This window comes from Bombyx mori, chromosome 22, assembly GCF_030269925.1.
Source record: "Bombyx mori chromosome 22, ASM3026992v2".
NCBI lineage: Eukaryota > Metazoa > Arthropoda > Insecta > Lepidoptera > Bombycidae > Bombyx > Bombyx mori.
In genome coordinates, this window is record NC_085128.1 from 17,989,895 (window position 1) to 18,010,534 (window position 20,640).

Genomic DNA, 20,640 nt, shown 5'->3' on the forward strand with positions numbered 1-20,640 from the left:
AGCGCTGTGAACGATAAGGGAATATAAAATAACTAAACCTCATTCAACCACATAATGCCTCATTATAACAAAAAAAATATCAAAAAAAAAATAAAAAAATACGTGTTAGGGGTGGACAACACTTATCACTTAATGGTATGAAAAATAGATAGTAGCCGATTCTCAGACCTACTGAACATGCATATAAAACTTCATAAAAATCGGTCAAACCTTTTCAGAGGAGTATAGTAACTAACATTGGGACACGAAAATTTTATATAAACGACCCAAAACTTTTCCTTTAAGATTTTGAACTTATGTTTCAACAAAGGCGGCATCTTAGCAATGTTCTCACTGCGGTAGCTGCATGTTACCAAGGTATGTTGCCACCTTGATTTGCGAACTAAACAAATTCAAACCAATTCATCTTTCAAACTGAAACGCATTACTGCTTCACGGCAGAAATAGGCACCTACCTGTGCGGACTCACAAGATGTCTTACCACCAGTAATTACGCAAATTATAATTTTGCGGGTTTGATTTTTATTACAATTGCCTCAATTATTGCCTCAATAAAAGACCTAAACTTTTATATAAAATAAACTTAAAACAAAAAAAGGAATCCGTCCGACGGGGGACACATCAAAGGGAAAACAAAATTGTTATTTTTATTTAATTCCGAGCATTTTCATATTTATCTACCTTTTAAACCTTCTCTGGACTTCCACAAATAATTAAAGACCAAAATTAGCCAAATCGGTCCAGCCGTTCTCGAGTTTTAGCGAGACTAACGAACGGCAATTCATTTTTATACATAATAATATAGATTTCTGCACCGTGGAAGTCATTCGTGAACATTTGTTAAGTACGTATTTCATTACAAAAATTGGTACCCGCCTGCGGGATTCAAACACCGGTGTATCGCTATATACAAATGCACCGGACATGTTATGCTGTAGACCACGACGACCTTAATCAAAAAATATTTCATATTGAAATATCCCATCAGACCATACAGTAGGCTATCCTACTCTCCCACATTTACTAACGAATAATCAAATAAAAACATCTGAACATCCGTCTTTTAAGTCATTCCAATAATAATTGTTGAGACAATTACGTCCGAAGATCTGTATCACACTGCTTACATAACACGCACGGTATGCATGTGGTTCGGAAAAACCTGTTGAATTGCACTCATGCAGCCCGATATGCATATCTTTCATATGATCGGGTGGGTTTTGAAGGTAAAACTATCTATATAGGTTTGGCATCGTTGTGATTTGGAACTTTGTGATGATTGAAGAAAAATATACATCTTTTCAATGTAGCCTGCGAGAGAATGAATACTCCTGAATGTTTTACTTCTACTCCATATAAACGAACAGTCAATCATCCTAAATTAGACAATAGTAAGATAAGCCCGAATTTAAAACATATTTAACAAAGATGCTAAATTCGACCGAGAATTAAAACCGAACCTTGTTATAAATACACGGTGTAACTGACTACTGGACCATAATGTGTTAATTTTAAAGATTTTACCAGTCCTGATAGCTGCATATCATGCAAATTCTGAACTTTAGATAATTAAAATCATACAAAACATCTCTAGGCTCTCTTATATGCGTCCGACTTTTTTTAAATTCCTATTCGCTGGTAGCCTAATAGGCTTTTCCAAGCTACGCCCAGACGGGTAGGTGAGCTCACCGGCTCAAGCTGAGAGAATTTGCTAGCCCTAGCAAGAGCAGTGCTTCGTGGAATCTACTACCAGATCGGAATCGCGACCCACTAAGAAGATCCCAATGGGTTGCGTCCGACATGGCCCGGCCTGATCCTCCACCGGCCGGGTATTCGTAAATTGGTTTTCACAACGTAAAAAAGGCTCTCTTGTAAGACAGAAAAACGGTGACCTATGACAAAGACAAGTTTGAGTAATAATGTGTCCCATTATGTCCTAAAATGGTTGTGATTGAAGAATTGCATTTTACAAATGTTCGTATTTTCACTCGTGGGAAATGAGAAAAAATATAATCTGCTGACGTGCGAGGTTACGTCGAACTTAATATTATTATGGAAGTATTTCATTTTCGATTGAAGATTCTATAAATAAGGACATTTAAAAGTCATATATGGTCAGTTCCCAATGTTAGGCAGAATTATTGCAGAAGAGTTACATATATTTATCAAATAATCAAACGGATTGAATTTTCACTCACTACGGCCAAGCCAATACGGTCAGCAAAGAAACAAAAAACGAAAGGTACACAATACCAAACAACCCTGGTCCGCATTACTTCATTCCTCTCGGCCGCGTCGCTTCCACGCAGCAAAAAGACTAACACGACCGGCCCTACGGTAGCGAAATAATAAGAGCTCACTACAAAATAAAGAAATGCTCTCGAAACAAAAGCGAAATAAGGCGAAAACGTACCGAGTGACGCGGTGTGGCCTCTGCTCATTGTCTTTTGATGTCCACGAGTTGAGAAAATTTGGATGTGGCAGTTTAAATAAATTGTGTCTTGATTAAAAAGTTACTCTCGATTTTGTTTTAATCGCTTTTAATTTCAGGCATTTAAAGGCTTGCGCATAACATCTGCCCACAGCAATGATACTGAATGACAACCAAGACCGCTCTGACAAGAGTGGTACGACAAAAGATAGTAGTATGCGTAGTGATAGAGAACCCACGATAATATTAGCTACAGCGCAGAAGAGGACGGTCGTGATTGTTAATAATTCCCATTCTCGCAAATCTATTGGAACCTCCGATTCTACGAAGACTTGCACCGTATCTTTTATAGAGATTTCTCTGAGGAATTGATTGAGGTAATTCCATCATCTACATTTTACTATCTTAGTATTTGCCATTAAAGCAAAGATTATTTATACCTGGAAGGACTACGTTCCTTCAGAGATTTTTTTTGCCACTTACCATTCATGTCTGGAATTAGCTCCGGGGCAAAGTTCTTCCTGACCGCTATGACACACGAAGGTTATAAAGAGTACTGGGCGGTATGCAGCATCTCAGATGTGCCCCTTTTATTATTGGTAACAACGATTATTATCGGTGGTCATTCACCATCGGTCGGTCACAGCCTCGTCTGCTTATAAAGCCAAGATAAAAAAAAAACATAAAATTAAATTATTGAAACCAAGTAATTAAACAAGACTAAACAAACTAGATTTTAGTACAACTTGAAGAATTATGAATATTCAAAATTGATTAAACACATACATACATTTTATCCAAATCTCCAAACTTTATAACCACAATATCTATTTAATAAATATTTATTAAATGCAGTGTCAATTAGCAGTGTTTGAGTTAGCATGTTGCGGAGAAACCTAACCAAAGATTACGCATTGTTGCCAACCTTACGATAGCGGAAACCTCTATATGGACGGCATGTTCGCGAATCACGCTCGTGAAAAAAATTAGTCACTCATTATTTTATTGTCCCACAAAAGGCGATCAGCCTTCAAAGGTGGTTCAATTCTGTCACTGAATGTAAATTAGCGTGGCGCTAAAATCGGCGAACTGTTTGGCGTGGATCCTTTTGCCGCATCTATAAAAGTTTGATTTATTGCTGACAGTCACTTGTTTATGCTAATTTGTATAAATTATGTTATGATTTATGATTAATATATTTAAAATAGCTTAAATCTGTGCTTATCCCTTCTCATGAGAAAACCATGTAGTAGGTATTTTATATATTGTATCTGCGCATATATTATAATATACTTCCTTGTAGCAACTGAATTGTTTATTGAAGTGCATGTCTCATAAGATGTAATTTAATAATATAATATATCATGAGAGTATGCGTAATTAATACTTCATTATTAAAGTTAAATAAAAACTATAATACAAAATATTGTTCATATTCAAAATTTTAGTGACTCTTTGTAAACCCTTCTGTTTGCCGTAAGGTCGAGCGCGGACATCATTGTTGGCGAAACCTTTGTGGTTCCCTTTGTACTACAAGATACCACATTTTTATTTAGTTGAGTACCAAATTTTTTAATTAGAATTAAAAATTCGATTGCAAATATGATTTATTTCTCTTTATTCCCAAAAAAGAATTGAGCATAATATATCACTTAAGTTAACATTTTAATTTTACGAATCAAACGTAATTTTATTATTGAATTCAACGCAAATAACTTTTCTTTATTGCCCTTGTAGGCAGACGAGCGTACGGCCCACCTGATGGTGTGTGGTTACCGTCGCCCATGGATTTCAGCAATACCTGGGGCAGAGCCAAGCCGCTGCCTACCGTTAATTGCGCTCCACAAGCCTCGTTTGAAGAAGAAGATGTCATAGCGCTCGGGAAACACCGTGGAGGGGAGCTCATTCCAAAGCCGGATGGTACGTGGAAAAAAAGATCTTTGGAAACGCACTGTGGATGAACGAAGTGGCTCCAGGCAGTATGGATGAACTCTACTCCGGTGGCGGGAGGTGCGATGGTAAAAACGAGATGATGGTATCATCTCAAACAATTCCTCCGATCACTCCCCATGGAACATACGGTACAAATTACAGAGGGAACCGAAGTCCTTCCAAGGACCCAGAAGTTCTAAAATATCCTTGAGAACTGCAATAAAGTACAGCTGCAATCACCGAACACCGAGAATATTGTGACTGAACAACTCAAAATAAATTGTGACAAACCGTCAAAATAAATAAATATGTAAAATCATTTTCCTGTGACACATACGTGTTGAAGTCAAATATATGCAGCCAGAGTCGGGTCGGGTACTCTGCCAAACACAGCAGCGCTCCGACTCCCGGCTTACATCACAATCGTCGCTTCAACCCGCACCGTGGAATATGATAAATCAGTCGATACTTGTAATGTCGGGTGGAAAAGTACTATAAAAATTAATTCTTAACTTTAAAATATTATCAAATGATTACAACTGTAGAATTAAAATAGTCGACAATCTGAAGAGATAGTCGAACTAAAAGAACGAACGCTCTGAGATCGTGGTCAATGAATAATTTAAAAAAATCGGTTGTCTGTAAAGTCGGCTTACTGACGGTCGATAGTTGAACGTGACGACGTCATAAGAAAATACTGATGGAATGGTTTCCTTTTTCAAAAGAAAATTTTAAATTTATTTGTTTGATAGATATTATGTATGGATATAGAGAAGGACGTAAATGGAAATCACAATTGAATTGATCAAGTTACATTTATTTGTATGTATAAATACAATTATTGTGCCTCTTAGTCGCTCGTTGCGCGCTCTCGCTTGCACTTCAAGCGAGGTAACGCCGCATGAGTCATTTTTTTTTCGTGCGTGCAGCCGGCTCTATCGAATTATAAGACGTTGTCACGTCAAAAATATGTTATTTTTTGTACGTTATTACAAAGTTAAGTCGTACACTGTGTGCATTACTAATAAAAATCTTACGTTACGGACATTTTTTCCCGGTTAGCGTACCGCTCTGCATCGTCCCATAAGGAACTTCGTTCCAAAAATTATTTGTTGAGAGTTTAAATAATTATTATTCAAAAGGCTTTATTAACTATTGCAATAAACTCAGTTCCACCGAATACGAATGATGTCGGAACTGCCACTCAGCCATCCCTGGCGCCGTCAAATAAATATAGTGGCAATAAAGAGCAGAATTAATAGAAGTATAAAACAAGACACTAACGCTTTTGGACTTGACGATACAGCCCGCTAAACACTGCGCATATCTGCAGAAGTTCCGTGCATTCAGCGAGAAACTACGGTATCTGGCTTGTTTACTTTACTGTGTTCACTACTACTTACTGTCTACATGCACTATATGCACTATATGCACTCACTTTATACTTAGCAATGCTATGATAGTTGAAAACCGTCTTTAAAAAACGATTTAAAAGCTTTAGAAACGACAGAATGGTAAGTTTTATTTATAATGTAAAAATCAGCAGTAAATTATATCTAATCTACAACAAAATCTTTTTAAGCTATTAAAGACAGTCGTCTCAATTTTGAGACGGGTTGCATGTATTGCAATCCCGCACGGGTTGGTACTATCATATTGTCTCTTTCTGTCGCATTGCCATCATGCAATCGAGTTGAAATGGCACTGGTATCAATAAAATTGAGATTGATTACATAATTATTTAGTCGTTTATTAATTTAATAGTTTGCACCAGAAAGTGACCGCTAAAACAAATATTAATCTCATTTATATTACCTAATAGGACAGCGGCGAACACTGAATGAACGTATGGGTTTTGAACCACTTATTATCAAATAGACCACGAATTCGGAGATTAATTGAAAATAATAAAAATATCGACTAACATGAAATTATCTTACAGAGTTCAGGATTTCTGATTTGGTTTCCGTGTCAGGCGTGCCGTGTTCGCGAGCAAGTATTCCAGACAAAACGATTTGCATAACGTTCATGTTCCCAAATGTTCCGATAGGAAGCGTGAATTTAATTTAGTACAAAAAATCCATTAACAAATACATTTTTTTATTGAGCTTATAGCCCCCGTGTCGTTAAGGACATCGGCAATGCCAGATGCGTCACCAAATCGTTGTCTACCGCATATATACTGTATTCACATAAGATACACTATCACCCGTCTAGACTTTCGAAGTAGGAGGTCCAGTGCCAAGCGACCAGATCCTTTTGCCAAAATACCCAAAAATCCAGGAACCATCACAATTCAATACAAAATATACAAATAAGCAGCTAGTATTATCCCGATTGATAACAATGTCGATGCATTTTCAACTGACAGTCAACTTGTTAGAATTGGTTACTTTTAAGCGTTCTCAAAATAAACCTCAATAAATTTCGCGTTTTTCTGAGAAGGCGACTAATGAACATCTTAATTGGGTGTCGCCCGGGAGTCCATACTTGTCATCTTGTTTTATTTTACTAACGATTTACAGGCAATAGCTATTTTAGATTTCATGATTGCTATATTGAGAGAATAAAACCTAAAAGTTTAAATCAAACTAAAGTAATTTTGAAGCTGTGTATAAAATCAGCAGGTCATTCAACTAATCATTTGCTCTTCATTTTCTTTACGTATTTGTTCTGAGATCTGTCTAGTCGATAAACTTAGCTACAGATACGAATATGAAAAAAAATATTCAAAACTAACTATAAATCTGTCACGCGATACAACCATTACAAAATAAGCGATTCGTGTACCGAATGATTCGATTTAACTCAACGTAAATTCGAGATGAGACCGACATAAAATCAATCGGGCACGCGAACCTACACCCGAGTAATGTAAATTATCGCTCATAAAATTGTCATAGTGACGTCATCGCGTTGACGACGACAACGAACAAACAGCTCTAGTATCAACGAACTAAAGAACAAAATAATAAAAAGAATGTGTATCTTTACAATCGGCTCGCATGTCCGCATCGAAACTACTGTTTACAATTTTGAAAAGCAACACGAAAAACGTCACGGTCGTCACGTCCTATCAAATTCGGGATGCGTATTTAAAATAGGACGGTGTCGTGTCGGCCAGTAAACCTCAAACGTCGGCGTAGGGGTGCCGCGTCGACGGGGTGGCACACACTAGCACTCAGACGATAATTTACATACGGGGCGCGGGCGAGCGAGAGGGAGCACCACTCCAGGGACCTCCGGACGGTACTCCCGCGAACCAGACAGAGACCACTATACTATCATCCTGATAAAAAAACGAAAAGTGGGCGGGGGATTACATTATAGTAGCGAAAGTAATCGATATTCTGCTTTAGTATGAGGTTGTTAGCTGCAGCGATGCAGCCTAAATACGTCAGGTCACGGAGCTGTGTCAGGTGCCTTATGTTTATGCTGAAGTGGTATACCTGAGCTCGGAAGACGCCGCTGAGTTTATTCATCGACATGTTTTTGTTTCTTCGAGTATGGATTTAATACTATATTATGATTTTTTTGCATTGAGCTAGCTTAGACTGGCCCGAATCGACCTTATTTTCAATTAGATATACAAGACAAACAATGCATCTAAACACTATAATATCATTTATCAATTTATTATTTTCGTATTCAGCTCATTTTATTGTTTGGTTCTTTATCGAAAATATGGAATACTTATCATAAGGAATAAATTATCAATTACTCAATGTTTTTTACACGCTGAGATAGTCAGACAGTCAGATGAGCTCAGCCGCATAATGTTCAGCCCTTGGACATCATAAACTGCGTTCTGTTTTGCAAAACGAAACATAAAATGAAAGGTTTAAGTACAAAGCATGATTTATTTTTCGCAGTAGAATTAGGAAGGATAGTGAAGGTCATGTGAACCTAAAATAATCCATGTCTTATCACTGTTACTTAAGATAGAAACTGGGATGAAAAGGAGGTAACTGTTAAAAATTAAGTAAGAAAATTAATTAAGGTCAATACTACATGCACTAGAAAGAGTAGTCTGTTTGTTCAGATTAACAGCAAGATGGTAATGTACAAGGTATACTGGCTGAAAACTAATTATCTATAACACCCACTGATCTGCGTCCCAATGATAATTCTATTTTACAAAGCAACATCTAAATACCTCAGTAATGTGAAGCATGAACAAGTGATGACCTTGAAGAAAACTTATTCCAACAACCCCCTTCCGATGCGAAAACCGATATCCTCCAAATTACCTTATTAGATATTAACATTTTCACCCCATCGGTCAAGGAGGTAAGCACCATTTACGGTAAATGACCCGTGGGGTATTTTGCGAGTAATTTCACGAGGTGTCCCTCGGAGGTCCTTGGAGCGGTCAGCCTAAACGGATGGCTATCCTGATTTTATGTTTCCTGTGTTGATTCTGTGCCCTTCTCCCTTGAACCGATTTTTGATTCTTTTTTTGAGAGTTCTGAAATTGAACGTTGAACTGGGTTTTTACAAACTGCAATTATGCTAACGTTTCATATATCTTGCATTTTTGAAGTTATACTTGGTTAGTTACTTAGTCTCGGTTTATTAATTCCTCTATTGCATTAACTAGCTTCCAATATTTTTAAATGTAGTTTATTAGGATTTACCGAACTATAAATTGTGCAATTCCCAATTAGTGAACCAGATAGAAGATTGTACAACAGGTGCACTCTTATATTCGGAGAAGACGAATATGGAGATATAAATTTGCGTTAGGCAACGACTAGGATATAGTCCTGACAATGCTGACGCGACGGGCATCATCATTCACCATCAGGTGGGCTGTATGCTCGTCTGCCTCAAAAGACAATAAAAAAGTAGTGTAAGTATTATATTATATATATCGTAATACTGGTTTTCCTTAGAACTTCCTTCTCGGTCGTTGATAGAAAAAGTTTTTCACCTTATTTCAATCCTAATTTCTTGATAATGAATTTCTTAATTAATATTCTACCTACTTGCTTAAATATGACAGACGTCGTGCATTTTAATAAAGAATACAATTTTGTGTCTTTGCATTTTAAGTTGAACAAGTAGCATTCACGCAGTGCGGTCTATGGACTACAGTAATTATTGAAAATAAGGTGTAGCTCTTATGTTATCTACAAAAAAGATGAAACTAAAATAACAAACCCAACAAAAAGGCGTTAGTATCTTAGAAGCATTCAGTTTTCATGTAAAATTATATTTTTATTGTGTGTATACATTTAGAAAAAAATATTTCTATGTCTACTTTAATACTCGTCTTTTATATTGTTGCCATTATTTAACTATAATACAAATCTATTTTGGAGATGTTACTTAAAATGATGTGCAATGCACCCAGGACAGATTTTACGAAACTTACATAAAAGAAAACTTCTCCGATTTTCTTTTTAACAATAATAATATTTGACAATTTGGTTTTTTTTTTTTTTTTTTTTTTTTTTTTTTTTATTGCTTAGATAAGTGGACGAGCTCACAGCCCACCTGGTGTTAAGTGGTTACTGGAGCCCATAGACATCTACAACGTAAATGCGCCACCCATCTTGAGATATAAGTTCTAAGGTCCCAATTATAGTTACAACGGCTGCCCCACCCTTCAAACCGAAACGCATTACTGCTTCACGGCAGAAATAGGCAGGGTGGTGGTACCTACCCGTGCGGACTCACAAGAGGTCCTACCACCAGTAATTACGCAAATTATAATTTTGCGGGTTTCATTTTTATTACACGATGTTATTCCTTCACCGTGGAAATCAATCGTGAACATTTGTTGAGTACGTATTTCATTAGAAAAATTGGTACCCGCCTGCGGGATTCGAAACACCGGTGCATCGCTCAACACGAATGCACCGGACGTCTTATCCGTTAGGCCACGACGACTTCACTTACAAGATGCATTTATTATGGAGTAACTCAACTAATTCACCAGCCAATCCGTCGAACCCTCCATTAGTGCACGAGTATTATCTAAATGATACCTAATAGCATAGTATACTGTCGTCAAAAGCATGGAGAATTGCAATCCATCGACATGTAACTTTTAAAGTTATTTTTCTTAACAAGAACCCAGCACTATCTCCACCCCATATAATCTCGTTTAAACGAGTGAATCCGCAGTTACGTGACGTTGCGCGACGTAACGTAAAAATAACGGAATATTTATGTACGTAGTGATAAAATCCATTTACGACGAGTCCCGTACAATGCGGGACGTACAAACTTTATTTCCATAGCTTTCATATCTAGAGAGCCGGGGGAATGTAGAGCGGGGACCAACGTCGATAAACGTATCAGAGATCTATCGATACTAGGGATCTGTCGTAAAAGGGGAGATCGTGTAATATTATAAAGAACATTATCCGGTTTAATTTAAATACATTCATTTTAAAGAACGTTTTATTAGATTGGAAATGTAATTTATTGAAACAAAATTTTATGAATTATTTCAATATCAAACTAGGTATATAGAGTTTCATACTCATCAGGGTTTCTGCGTTTAGATGAGTTACAGGCTGTCAGTATTCACTATTCACCTACCAGTCCAGGTGTAGCCGTAATAGCCCCCTAGGCTACCAGCGAAAAGGTAGGGGGAAAAAACAAGTCGTCTTTGATTTTTTTTTCTACGTTCTGAGCGGTGCTGTCAACTATTAGCTGCGATAACGTAAAGTATTTGCATAATAACAGAAAAAGATAAACCTACAACTTACTCCGACTAATTTTAGCACAAGACTGGCACGCTATACCGAACCATCGACATATGCGAATCCTTGGGAACGTCTCTACCGTCCGAAGGCACCCTAAGTTTTTCCTTCAATTTTCCTTTTGCCACGATCTCCACTCACTTAATTGACGAGGAATTTTGATTGGTCGCCGGTACCTAGACGCCATATTTCTATGCATCCAGCGAGATGGTTTTTTTTTTCTTTCAATTTAGAGATCCGTAATTAAATTTGCTGTTGCTGATTTTTTTAACGAAGCCAGGCAATAAATTTCAATAGACAGGATATTGGAACTCTAAGAACATTTTTAGCTTATTCATTTCTGAATCGACCAAGCAATTTTAAACATACTTTTCAGAGCATCTATATATTTGACTTTAGATAAGCATAAAAATATTTATTCGTATGTGCTTGCTGCCTGCTGCCTGTGACAAGAGTCCTGCTATAAACAGGCATATCTGACAGGGAGTCAATGACAGCCTCTATCTAGAAACAGAAAATGCCGGAAAAAAAAGTTGAGAATTTCCTACTGAAAACTTAGTACGAATTAAGTCACCATTAATAAGTAGCAGACTATATAGCACACAGCCGAAGAACAACTGATTCTCAATTAGTTGACATGCCAGTAATTAAAAAAAAAAACATTTTTCTAGGGATCTGCGGAACTCAGTGCAACTACAAAAAATCACCCTCGAGTCTGATTTTTTTGAATTCGAACCGTTCTTCATTTATTATTCCGCTCTTATTTTAATAGTTAGATTCGTTATTGTCCAGCGGGTTCCAGATATTATTTTCGGTTTAATTGCCGTCTATGTTTTTGCGGCACTCCGTTTTGTTGATTGAGGTGCTGAAGTGCTTTTGTTCAATGTGATTTTAACGTTACTAGGACTTCGATATGAGGTTCGTGTTGTAATTACGAATACGGGGCAGCCTTCACGGTTCATGTGTATGTTGTGATTACTGGCTGGGCTATAACACAAAATAATATTAGGTGATTGCTTTTGTTTCTCATTCGGGTTTTCATAGCCAAAGCTTTAGGTTGAGAAAACAAATAAAGTACGGTACGTAAAGTGTTTTCAAGTGAATATCATTCGCAACCTAAATTCTAACCAAATAAATCTATTATGTTTAATGGGGGAAGATAGTGGCAGTTCGATAAGAATGCCTGTGAAGGACAGAAGACCGAAAGGAAATTAAAATCTTTCGCTGAATTTACACTTATTTTCATAGATACCGATTAGAACAACTTGCGCGTCCCTATAATCTTTTTGAAGTATTTTTTCATCTCGTTTATAAAAATTCGCCAATGCTATGATCACTCACCATGCTGAGCAACGACAGTTACAGACTAATACGTACTCACTTATTTACAATTTCGAATTTTGATAGTCTCAATCGTTTTGAAGTTTGTTATTAATTATGACGTTATGTTTATTATATAACGATGTTACGTTTTTAATTGCTATATAATATGATCCTTCGAGCCGTACGACTATAACACGCTTTACATAATAAAAGCACTTCGAAGGACATCAACATCTGACCAAATAACGTTTCAATCGTACTCAATTACTCATCAGCGGCGGTACTTTTGTATTTGAATCCAACGTACCACTATCAGACGTATTGACAAAACGAGTACTTGCAGACAAACAAATTTCCGATATGGCCATTCATACGTCAGGAGCCGCGCATTGTGCGGTCGAGCCGTTCGATGGAAGCTGATGGTATTATTGGTATTCAAGGAAAGACTCTTTTGGGATTTATTGATTTTCGATGGCTGTGGTCGTGCCGGCAAAAAATAATTCGGTGCTATCTAAATAAATATTCAAGTTGAACAAAGTGGAATACCGATAAAACCTTTGCTCACGCCATTTTTATGGGGTTAGATACAGAGCATTTTTAAGATAATAGCCCTTTAAAATTGTTTTTGCTTTTGATTTATTGTTTAGTAAGAAATATTGACCATAGGGCAATTTATACCTTTTCGCATTTCAAATCATCCACTCCTAATTAGAAGATATTAATCGTGTTAACAGTTGTTTACAGTAACAGTAACTTCCATACTGTAATTTCAGTTTGAAGAATGGACCAGCGATATGTATACACGACAGGAACCTTGAGGAAGAAAAACGTATCGCTATAAATGCGCTGCTTGGCCATCTACAGCCGACTTCGGGATTTCCCGAAGGTATTAACGGATTACCCCTGAGTCAGTACAAGCTAATCGTAACGATTAGTGTTAACTGTTTGATGCTACCCAAACTCACATACTACCTGATTAATCACAATTTACATTCCGTGCGCGAATTCTTTGCCTCTGAACTGTGAAGCGGTACAGAAGTTGCGCATCAAAAAAGTATGCTTCTTAGTAGGTCCAAGATATGTAGAAACGTATATGTGATCAAATGATTAGAAATCTAAACAGGGATTTTTATTATCATAAATATTATCTATTGTATTATATAATAATATGTTTATTCGTATTATTTTGTGATGGATGTAAATTTGGATTCCAAATCGGTGTTAATGCTATGAATATTCATTTAAAAGCGTCAGTTAATAACAACCATTACTGTAATTAAAAAAATTCGGAGTATAAAACAGTATGGCGAATGAAATTATTACGTAATATACAAATTTTAGTTTAGGAGTTATGTGAAGAAGCCACTACGAAATTTATTTAAGCCTGTGAAAGAACATTAAAACTGTACCGTGCTATAATTAGTGGCAATACTTTCAGTACAGTGAGACACGGTTATAGGCCATGTTGGGATTTAGGAGACATTTTATTGACTACGGTTTTATTGTAATTGGATTTTCTTAATCGATACGTGATTCTCACCGAGCTGCGTCGTTAGTTGCTTTAATGGATCAATAATTTGTTTTTTTATCATAATTTTTTTTATACTTTGGTTTTTAATTTAGTTTATTTTATTTATTGTTTAATACATAGCTATCCACAATAATTTTATTGCCAGTTATCATTGTTTGATAGAATGTAACTGCATTTTACAACCAGATTTTAGTATATTTATAGTTTATAGACATTCGACGCCTTTTTCTAGGCTAATTTAAGAAGTTAGTTAGAATAATAGATTAGTCTATTGACTTGATAAAGACAGCCTTAATCATAAATGCATATATGTATAAATTCAGCCACACGCGGTACATTTAGCTGTGCACTTGACACTGTTACTACCTACCTACTGCATAAGATCTAACGCTTGTATCTAAGATTGTGATAATTCAACTATGTTGTCTATATCTGCATTAAAAACAATCAGGTATTCCGGAACTAAGAAAAATCGTTATTTTAATTTGATTTATCTAAGTCGGGCAGTGGTTGAAGCATTGTGTTCTGAAGTCCTAAGGCTCAGGAAACCATTACAGCAGGTAATCCATTACATCATCTACCCATAAATGAAAAAAATGATTGGTGTAGATTAGCTAAGAATTTAATGCAATTTAACTGCTGCATGTTTCCAGGTAGTTACGGTAAAACTTTTTTTTAAATATAGGTATTAAAGATAGCGGTTCTACCAATTCTACCACAAGCTAAAATCAAATAAATCGCAGACGACTCACCTAACTAGTCCTGCAGTCGAAAGCTTCCTTTTTTCTCTAAGAATGAATGAGATCTTGTTGAGAACATGGACAGAGGAACGTCATTATACCCTGAACACTCGAGTCGTACTCTCGGGCGCCTGTTTTTCGTCGCACCACGCCAAAATGCTAATGAACCCTCTCTCACCCAAACGTAGTATGCAAAACGAGAGGCCCTTGACATCGAGCGAACCGAGACTTTGTTTTCAACAGAAATACTCTAGTTACGAATGCAATTTTATTACGAACTTACTGTCGGACCTCAGCATCCTGCTTGTTCTTTAGACGCGACCAAACGATAATAAACTTTTTTTTATTTATTGCTCAGATTGGGTGACGAGCTCACAGCCCACCTGGTGTTAAGTGGTTACTGGAGCCCATAGATATCTACAAAGTAAATGCGCCACCCACCTTGAGATATAAGCTCTAAGGTCTCAGTATAGTTACAACGGCTGCCCCACCCTTCAAACCGAAACGCCTTACTGCTTCACGGCAGAAATAGGCAGGACGGTGGTACCAACCCGTACGGACTCACAAGAGGTTCTACCGCCAGTAACTAACTCTTTTGTTTAGCGATAATACGAATGTCTGGCTTCTAAATTTGAGTCATTATTCGACTGACATTATTTATGTTTCATGATTATTGGGTGCAAAGTTCAGAATCGCTTTTCACCACCTGGGCTAGGTTCACTTTGTTTTATGTCTGTATTAATCTCTTTTTGTATGTCTGTATTTGTAACGATACAAAGATTCAAATAGCTGTATGATTGCGTAACACTTTAAAAACTCCTCCGCTTGGAATAAATAAAGAAGGCGACTAGAGACTCACACCTCATCTTCGTTGTGATTTCAACTTCAAATTGTCCACTGCTGATCATCTATAGGTTTATAGGGTCTAGTTTATATGATGATGAAGTAAAATAATTGCGCGTTTTATTTTATTACACAACAGCTTGGCGTCGCTCGGTGGAGCAGGAGCTAGGCGTCTTGGGCATGACGCGGGAGGAGCTAGAACAGATTGCCCAAGACCGATGTAAATGGAAGGATTTGATTCGAGCCCTACACCCCATAGGAAAGAATGATCATGATGATTTTATTACACTATTATGTTACTATTCTTTGAACGAGACATTTAATCAAAACATTTTGGAATATTGGAATAATGCTGTTTAGGTACTTGGAAATGAGTAGGTACACAGAATTTGAACGTCGGCACACAGTCGCGTTATTCGATAGGAGAGTTCCGAGTGATCCTTGTGACGGAAATGGTGATGGGCCTCCCACGCGTTCATATCTTGGTCTGTATTCTGAATCTTTTGAATACAGACCGCTTCGCAAATTATCTAATTTTCACGGGTGAAGAGCTGTAATCTTCAAGACAAGAGGAATCCTCGATAAGCAAACACACACACACGAGCACGTGTTTACAAACAAGTAATTAGGCTGTGTGGGTGTTTTGTTTCGCTCTCACCGACGGGCTGAGGGGGCTCATGTAAAATGCATAAGGCTCGGATTCTGTGGACTCGCGTCTCGCGACTGTCTCGCTACGCACAGATGTGAGGAGAAAACCGACTTCTGTGGCCGTGAAACTTGGAAAATATCTGTTATGTTAACTCGCACGAGTACGGGTCACGGACGGATCACAGCTCTTCTGAATGGTTCTTAAATATACCTGATTACGTTTAGACGTCGATTAATTCATCTGGTCTAACTAGAACTATAGCTGCTAAAGTTACTACTTTTATGCATTTCATAAGGTTTTAAAGTCTTATATAATAAACGCGGAGTTTTGTCTCTTTCTATCCTGTTTGAAGTTGTCAATGCAAAGGCATATCGCGGCACAGTTATTCCTGCTCTATGTTTATTCATAAGGCCTAGTTTACGCTGATACACGATAAACTATTCCGGATATCAACTTTTAATATATATATTTTTTATTAACATGTTAAGGAAAAATTTGGTACGGTATACTAAAATGTTTTGAAAATACTTTAGTATTTCACAGATAAATATTTTATTTTCTTAAACCAGAGATAAGCCACGTAACCTCCCGGAAAGCAGTGACTGTGACCTTATTCTAGCGAGAAAAGTATAGCGCGTGTTTCGCATAGCAATAGCAAGGTCAACGCCCTAGGAGGCGGGAGGTGGGGCGGCGGGGGATACATTGTAGTCTTCAGCAGTCACAACAGCGTAGATGTCTTTTAAATATTTTAAAAGTTTTCAATATTTCATGCATTAACTTCAACCGTCAAAGGATTCGTGTTAGTCAAATCAAATTCTGCCTAATGTTTTTGTCTATCATAGAGTTACACACTATCATGTGAGTGTGTGAGAGAAAAGTATTTTCTGGTCAGTTTTAAAGCAATCTGAAACACTGTTCTCACTGTTCTAACACAAAATATTAGTAGTTCAGACTAATTAGTGATTTTTTTTCAAAAAAAAATCAATGACAGAAACTATATAACCGTAATGAATAATGTAAAAAAAAAGAAATTTTATTCTTCGTTCATTAGTATTGAATAACACGAGCATTAATATCAATATGTATCAAGTTTGAAATTTGTACATATTGAGTATATTTCGGAATCACAAAAAGCTATAGGAAGTGTTGTGAATTATAATATAATATAGCTTAGCTTAGCGACATTAACGTCGATACGTCGATGAGTTCCAAGTTGTCAATAAAGTTTACCGTACTATATAATATATTCTAGGTAGCTTCTCCAGTCAGCTGACTACATATTGTATGTATGTGCGACAGGAAATAATTTAATATAAAAAAAATAAAAATTAATGTTGGTTATTAATATACGGGTCACTTGAGAACAACTAAACCGTTTTGGCAAATTTTTGTTGTTCAATTATATTTGTAATAGCCCGTAATAGTGATGTTGACAATCGGGTTTTCCGAAATATGTATTCGGAAATTCACAGAACGACCGAAAAAAGATTCAATCAAATTTAGATTCGACAACGCTTGTCGCGAGTCAGTGAAGAAAAAAAATTAAGTTTTTATTGTTAGACTGTTTTTGACTACCACAAAAATATTTAACAGACCAGAAAGCTCATGTAGCCGAGCTATCTCAAAACGACATTACTTTTAAGCTTTTAGAACCTGATAATCTTTGAGTAATCCCTGAAGATCCAGGGATAGCTTTAATCTGGAATAAAGTGCTAAAGTGCCACCGTATCGGATGGATGCTAAACTCCAATATCTGGAGATGGCATCGGCAGACAACAACTAGGCCGGAATGGCCGCGCGGGTAATGACGGAGCGCGTACACACTCCGATACTTTGTCGATTTTGTTTGTCACAGATTAGATATGAAACAACAATATACAAAAATCGTTGACATGCGATATTAATCGTTACAGCTTTCACGGTATACAAAATTTTACGACTAATTTTTGTTCATAAATTCCAGACCTTAAGCGTAATGTACCATAGAACACTCCATCGTTCAAGCGTAGAACGCATGACTACTTTGCGGTAGGAAGCTAGTCGGTACTATCACAATACTTGTGAAAAACTTTATTTGTCCCTTACTTAAGTTACACATTTTAGTTTTTAGTTTTGTGACATATTTTAGTAGTACTTTTAGGTGTAATGGTCAGTTTTTGTGCCTAAAGTGGGGATATTTATATCAGGTTGATTCTTGTGCAAATCTAAGCTACAAATTTCCCGCACTTTGCACGATGTCATCACTCTTCCACTTCTTCTCGTCTTACGGAGGCCATTGCATATACGAAACGACCATCTTCCGTTCATCACTCTTTGGATGAGACCTGTTTTTTAAAGCGGGCTCATGAAATGCAATTTCATAAAATTTTGCGGCTACAGTAGATGTATAGTAGATACTTATATTATGTATATCTAGTACGCAATTCGAATTATTCCACCAACAGTCCTGTAGTGTTGTCGTTGTCTAAGACTGACGCTTCTGCTTTTGTTATTCTCTACTTATAGGATGTTTTATGCACCATTCTGTTATAAGACGTCCTTGCATCCTGTACTGCTGAAGCATCCCTATTTTCCCACTCAGTCAGTGTTTTCAAGGACAAGCAGTAAGTATAGTTCCTAGTACGCTCAGTCCATTTTCAATCCCCGTCGCGACAAACACGTTATTGGGTAATATCGAAATTTTGTATGCTAAAATATTTAATATTAAACCGACAGTAAATCACACATCCTTTTTTTTGTGAAAACTTCTTTTAAAAAAAGGGAAAATCCCGAATACCCATAACGGCTCGAATAAAAATTTAATTTAATTATTTTCCATCTCACACAAAGTTTCTTTTCTGGCTAATTCGTCCAGTCTGCGTACGCAACCTCGACCGAGAGTACCGGAGAGTGTACTTTCAGTAATGCGTGTACAGCCGTGTACGAGAGTCTGCGCGTGTGTGACGCGGCTCGAATAGTAATAAGATTGTTGTGACAATCGCTCGACTTTCCATAGTTTCCAACATTCGTTACGTATTCCGAAGACGATATGAGGACTAGGATTGTGTCCTACTAGTTTTAGCGAAAATATTTAAAATTTTTAATAGGTACTCGGAAATTACGGTGGTAGCGCCGAAATAGGTTTTTTTTCTGCCCGCGTGACTTGATCGACTCGATAATTCTGTATTAAGGGGGATACCCATTATTTTAGCACAATGAAGACCACCTCAATATATCTCAATATAGCCCATAGTATCCGCGTTGTAGTCAAAATTTTTTTACAGAAACTGATTAAGGAGCTCCCATTCATGCGGAGTTAAGTGGTTCCAGAGCCAATAAAAATCACACATGACGTGAATACCACCTCCCTCTTTGAGGCATGAGGCTTATGACTCAATTGTATAGGTAGTTATTACGCAAATTTTGAATTTTGCAGATTTGACTTTAATTTCCCGACATTCTTCCTTCATCGTAGAAGTCATTCTTGAACACGAGTCAGATACGTATTTCATTAGAAAAATTGGTACCTGCCTGTGAAAATGAAACACCGACATCGCTCGATATTAATCGCTCGCTTGTACTAATAATATGACAAATAAGACACGTTACGTAAATATGACTTTAAAACCGAAAACAGTTTGCACAGTCTCAAACTTGCAATCTCTTCAGCCCACTGAGTTTCTCGCTGGATCTTCTCAGTGGGTCCCGTTTCCGATCCGGTGGTAGATTCTGCAAAGCACTGCTCTTGCTAGGGTCAGTGTTAGCAACACTCCGGTTTGAGCCCCGTGAGCTCACCTACACGTTAGCTGAAATAGCCTCTCAAGGCTATCAGCATAGATAGGAAAAAAAAAGCAATCTCTTATGGAAGACACACGTGATACCACTACACGTGTACTGTGTAATATAGCTAAATATTTTACAATATAGCAAGCCATAGCTTCATATGTCTACAGCACAACTCTAACCCGCTTCGGGTCCTTCACTGGACACGGAGGCGACGTCAATTGTCTTCGGTTTTTATTAAAAGGAGGCTTTTTTGTTCGCAGGCTGTCGACACCGACCGGAGGAGACGTACGGACACTTTATGATAAATATACGAGATTCTTCGTGTCATATTGTGTTTTATTTTGAACATTTTCATCCTTAATAAAACTAGATTGCTTTTAATCCGTGATGGTGTTGGAGTAGTCACGTCGAGCCCATATTAGAGACGAATAAACGTGATTTAGGCCCAGTTCGTATGTTGAGTGGTACATAAACATATACATATATTGGAAAAGCTTACTCCGCTAGAGCTTGAATATGTAATATTACGGATAAATTACATATTATATATCTCGGCCGTTCTATCGCGACACAATCATAGGTATCGATTGGATGAATAGGATATGTTTAATAAAATTAAGAGTACCATCATTTAATGTTTTCACGTATTGGTGTTAATAAGTTCCTTTTTATAGCTGTCACTTCGAAAGTCGCCATTAAACAAATACACT

The 20,640-nt window shown here is 37.0% G+C and overlaps 1 long non-coding RNA gene across 1 annotated transcript in view; it reads left to right on the forward strand.

Moving 5' to 3' along the window:
• The window catches only part of LOC105841354 (uncharacterized), a 58,207-nt gene extending 37,950 nt beyond the window's left edge, over window positions 1-20,257 (forward strand). The window contains exon 3 of the long non-coding RNA XR_001139530.4: window positions 20,191-20,257. This is a non-coding gene — a long non-coding RNA (uncharacterized LOC105841354). The remainder of the gene's footprint in view (window positions 1-20,190) is intronic.
• Window positions 20,258-20,640: the final 383 nt, after the last annotated feature.